This window comes from Natrix helvetica (genome assembly GCF_964273705.1).
Source record: "Natrix helvetica genome assembly, chromosome: 5".
Taxonomy (NCBI): domain Eukaryota; kingdom Metazoa; phylum Chordata; class Lepidosauria; order Squamata; family Natricidae; genus Natrix; species Natrix helvetica.
The window spans coordinates 131,636,317-131,641,241 of NC_138551.1; the positions used below are offsets into that span (position 1 = coordinate 131,636,317).

Sequence of the window (4,925 nt, forward strand, 5' to 3'; positions counted from 1 at the left end):
GCCATCCTACGGTCCACATTCAGGGCTCTGCTTTGTGACCCAGGCAAGGACACCAAAGGGGGCTTATTCTTAGCCTCCCATCCCTGAGCAGGGGTGTCCTCTGTGCTTTGCCTTCCACGGCTGGTTGCTGGCGGTTTCAGGTAGACAGAATTTAACAGAATAACAGAATTGGAAGATACCTTGGAGGTCTTCTAGTCCAACCCCTTGCTTAGGCAGAACCCCATGGATTCCCCTCTGCTGAGTGCCACTCAACTATCAACCTTCCCTTCTGAGTTGAAAGGGGGGGATTCCAAGGGAGGGAGGGGTCAAGGGTTGAGTAGAGGGAGAAGTGTTGTTTGACCTCTAGGTTACCTGGATACCTGGATTCTGTTGGAACTCTCTTCTGTTGATGGGTGGGGCCATGCAGGCTATAAAAGCTTGACTGGATGAGACAGAAACACACACACACACACACACACACACAGATAGAGAGAGAGAGAGAGAAAGACAAAGAGAAAAGACAAAGAGAAAGAGAAAAGACAAAGATACAGTCAGAGACTGAGAGGTGAGTAGGACTTGGATTCTGGTCTCAGGTATTTTTTTTCTTGCTTGGGAGTTTGACCTTGGATGGAGAGTCTTGGAGGGGAAGCACCAACAATTGAAACCAGAAATTTACTCTTCTTCCTCCATCCCTTTTCTCTTTCAGAAATGGATCCCAGTGAGCTGCTGCGGCCATCCAGCGACAGACCCCAGAACATCCTTTGGGACCCCTGGAAGGCGACTTTGTTTGTCCTTGGGGGTCTATGTCTTCATTGGCCTCTGCATATTTTGTCACCTGTGCAAGTAAGTTGCTCCTGATCAGGGAAATTGTGTCATCACAACCTGGGGAGCCCTGGGGAGCCCTGGGGCACTGAAAGCCCCCCCCCCAAAAAAATGTTGATGGAACTAACAGGATAAAGTATAGAATCCCTCAGGGCTGGAAGGGACCTTGAAGGTCTTCTAGTCCAACCCCCAATCTTTTCTTGAAAATCTGGAGTCCCCATTAAGAATTATCTTTATTATCATTGTTAAGAAAACAATGTACCAGGCAGTTATATTTGATTCTTTTCTTCTTCTTCAATCCCCAGAAAAAGGTGTCTGCAAATGTCGCCAGAACAATGAAATGAAGATGTGGAGGGCGCCATAATAAATCCCCAATATTTTCTTGAAAATCTGGAGCCCCCTCTTAAGAATTATCTTTATTATTGGAAGGGCGGGGCTGACGTTGCTATGACACGACATGCAATCTTGGAGCTCCAGGATTGTTATGAATATCTCTGCTGCTGGATGGTCCTTTAGGACCTAAACCATCCCATAGAGACGGTGATAGAGAAGAGAAAGTCCTGCTGATCTCAGGGACATCGCAAAGTCCCTGATTGATCCAGGAGAAGCTCTTTTTTCTGGTGAAAGAGAAGCAGCCGTTGAAGCTGCAGAAAGTTGGGACATCTCCTGAATGGAAGAAAAGCAGGAGAGAGTGTGTGTTGAAATGGTGAGATAAATTTTACTATTAGAGATCACCCCAAAAGACTTAAAGTAAAATTAAAATTGAAGACAGAAGAGAGCAAGCGGCTAAGCAAGCCTGTATTAAACTTATTTTTTTGTAATCTTTTTAAAATTCTGCTTTTTTATGGATGGAACTTTTACAAATGCCTTTTACTTTTTAAATTGGACTGGTTTCTTTTTTCCCTCTTGTTCTATTTTTCCTTTTTTCATATTTGTGGATTATGATTTTCTTTCTTCTCTTTTTACAATGCTCGGTTGGATTGTTTGCTTTTAAGCACTTTTCCCCCCTTAAGTTAGGAATTTAAAGAGAGGGGTAGAGGCAGAGAAAAAAGAAGCAACACTGCCATCTAGAGACTGGAGGCTTGGAAACATTGTTTTTTTATTTCTTTTGAACATTTGACTCATATTTTGGGTGGGGATGGTTGAACTATGGAAGCCAACAGGAAGGAAAACTAGGAGTCTTAAATTTGGTTGCTCTGTTTTTTTATTGTTTTGTTTCTTGCTTACTATTTCATTATTATTAAAACATTCAAACTGTGTTTCTTTTGCCCCAGGACAAATTGTGGCAACCATCACATTGTTGACCAGGGCTGAACGTCTGACATCGTCTTCCATCAATGATGGTGATGTTGGGATCGATGGATTCCGGTATGGAGGCTCCACAGTGATGGAGGCCTCCTCCTCATCTTCAGCTGGTGGTTCTGGTGACACTTGCAACACCTTCAATGCAGAGGCCAATCATACATGGACCCCAAGGATGACAAAAGTTATTGTCCAGAGTCTCCGAGGAAGTTCTGAGGGCTCTCACTGGATGGCCGCACCAGTTCTGACAGATGGACCTGATGGATGGACCTGTGGCTGGATGAGTAACAAGCACAGAGCTCCACTTCGACTCAGAGGTGACCTCCTCACCTGGCCTAAACCCCATTGAGATCTTGTGGGTCCTCCTTAAAGGGGAGATTTATGGTGAAGGGAAACAGTTCACCTCTCTGAACAGGGTCTAGGAGGCTGTGGTGCCTGCTGCACAAACTGGATCCTCAACAGATCAAGAAACGGACAGACTCCATGAATGGAAGGGTTACGGTTGGTTAGAATGGTGGCTATATTGGTCACCTATTTCTTCTTTGTGAACTTTCAGAAACATTTATTTGTACATTTTGAGTTGTTTATTATTCTGTAAATAAATGAGTGAGATGGACAAATTTTCATTTTGTTGTGTAATAATTCTGCACATTAATAGTTGCCCAATAATTGGACACACACAGATATTTCCTAAGAAAGCCAAAACCTCATTTTTACTTTCTTAAATGTTCAGGTTTGAGGTTTATTAACATTTTGGTTTGACCAAGAGCACTGGAGTTCTTCAAGAACAAAATTAACCCTCCAAAATACAGCTTGCCTAATAATTGCGCACAGAGTGTAGGTACCACAACCCTCCAGTGTTCACTATCCCACTCCCACACCATGCAATTAGGGAAAAAAATGACTTCAGGTTTGAACCTCCCCCTCTTTGGAGGCCCTTCAGTACTGAGATCCCCGTGTGTGGGGGAAGAGCCGCTGGCCCATTGGGTCTCCCTCTGCCGCCCCTCCCTTCCTTATCCCCCCCCCCCAGTTTCTCCCTCCCCCAACCAACCCTTTGGGCCCCCAGGAGAGGATCAGAGGGGAGACCCTCCCCCACCTAGCTCCAGCTTTGGCAGTCAGGAGCTCAGCCGGCCTGAGGAGAGAGCAAGAAGGCCATGAGGAAACTCCAGGGTTTAAACCAATATCGACTTTATTCAAGGTGCTAAAAGAAGAGAGAAGGTTCCACACACACAACACGGTTTAAAAAAGGAGGGAAAAAACTCCACAATTCCAGCTATATCCACTTTTCTCCTTTGCCAACTCTAGAGATTCCGGCCACAAAATGGAGGACTTTGCAGGGCCTGTGCCAGCTTTAGCTGTCCCTCTCACTGCCTGTAGGGGGCAGTCTATAGTCTGGCCTGGAGAGGATCGCTGATCTTATGATGTGACTCCATGACTTTTTGGGGGAGGGAGGAAGACACAGTTGGGGAGAAATATCCTCCCCCCTCTCTCATTGACTTTGGGGTGCAGAAGAAAAAGGAGGTGTCTTCATCCAATGCATGGTGGGGATCACAGGGATCCTCCCAGGAAAGCAACTGGAAGAGAGTTATCATGGGGAGTCTCATTCAAATGGCTGGCTTAACAGAGCTTCCTTACTAGCAGGCAGTCTACCCCTGGAAGCGCTAGGCCTCTTGTATAAAAAGGGAAAGGCTGATCTTTTGCCTTCCTTAACAGCCGGATCTCTCAACATTGGGACTTGTCCAAAAGAGAGCCATTGATTTGGGCCCCAGCTTCATTCAGCTATACAATATTTTGCTTGCGTAGAATGTGCTCTATGAATACATTTTTTTCATGGCTTTTTCTCCCTCTGTTTAGACAATAGGAAAAAGAGAGTTTGTGCAGAGCCTCCAGATCAGTCTCCGTTCTTCAACACAGAAAGGTCACCCTCCCCCCTCCATAGCCAAATCCCCTCTTGCTTCCTGGACACCTCCCGCCATCACTCAACTGACCTCATAGCAGGGCCAGAGTGGCTGAGAATTGGGATGGACAATATGGACCACATACGCTCAGCCTCTCTTCCTAGCCACAATAGACTCAACAACAGACTGTTGCCTCACACACACTCCTAAACAGTGTGTCTATGTGGCAGCAGGAAGGCAGTTGGGATCAATCTCACAACACTCATGTAGAATGCAGAATAGCAGAGCTGGAAGAAGCTTGGAGATCTTCTAGTCCAAGTCACTGCTCATCCTATGGTCCCTGCTGCAGATCAAAGATTGTGAATCCCTGTTGACACCGGTTTCTGTGGAATCAAATGCAGGACCCCCAAAAGCCAATAATTAAAGGCTCACTGCAGTTCTTATTTATTCTGTGTCCATTGGAGGAATTTTCCTCCTAAAAATAATGGGAGGAACCCCTAAAGATAAAAGAATGCACTTATATTTCTACATTTCAGGAAAAGAGGACAAACATCATATATATGCATATTTAATAGATGAGGAAAGCATGAATATTAATAACCAGCAAGACTCAAGCTACCTCCCCACCCATGTACTGTCGCTACCCTTAAGATAGAGTTATTATGTAAATAACGAGAAACATATCACTTGTATTCCCATAGCAGCTTGGATAAAATGAATTTAGAAATGAGGACATTAAGGTTGTCCCATGCATCCCTTATATCTTTCTATCTTGCTAACATGCTCCCATTCCTCCAAGAAATCTTCCAGACACTTTTTATTTATTTCAACAAAAAAATAATTGATCACTCATGTGGAAAACAGCTTAAACCATTTTATAGTTTTGTTCTGTTGGAACATGTTAAGAGTTGAAATTTCTCTGTC

General features: G+C 44.5%; 1 long non-coding RNA gene across 1 annotated transcript; it reads left to right on the forward strand.

Annotated features, from left to right (window-relative positions):
• Window positions 1-341: 341 nt before the first annotated feature.
• On the forward strand, window positions 342-1,415 carry LOC309392394. The gene is made up of 3 exons (XR_014175437.1): window positions 342-544; window positions 686-822; window positions 1,107-1,415. It is a non-coding gene; the product is annotated as an uncharacterized lncRNA (long non-coding RNA).
• Window positions 1,416-4,925: the final 3,510 nt, after the last annotated feature.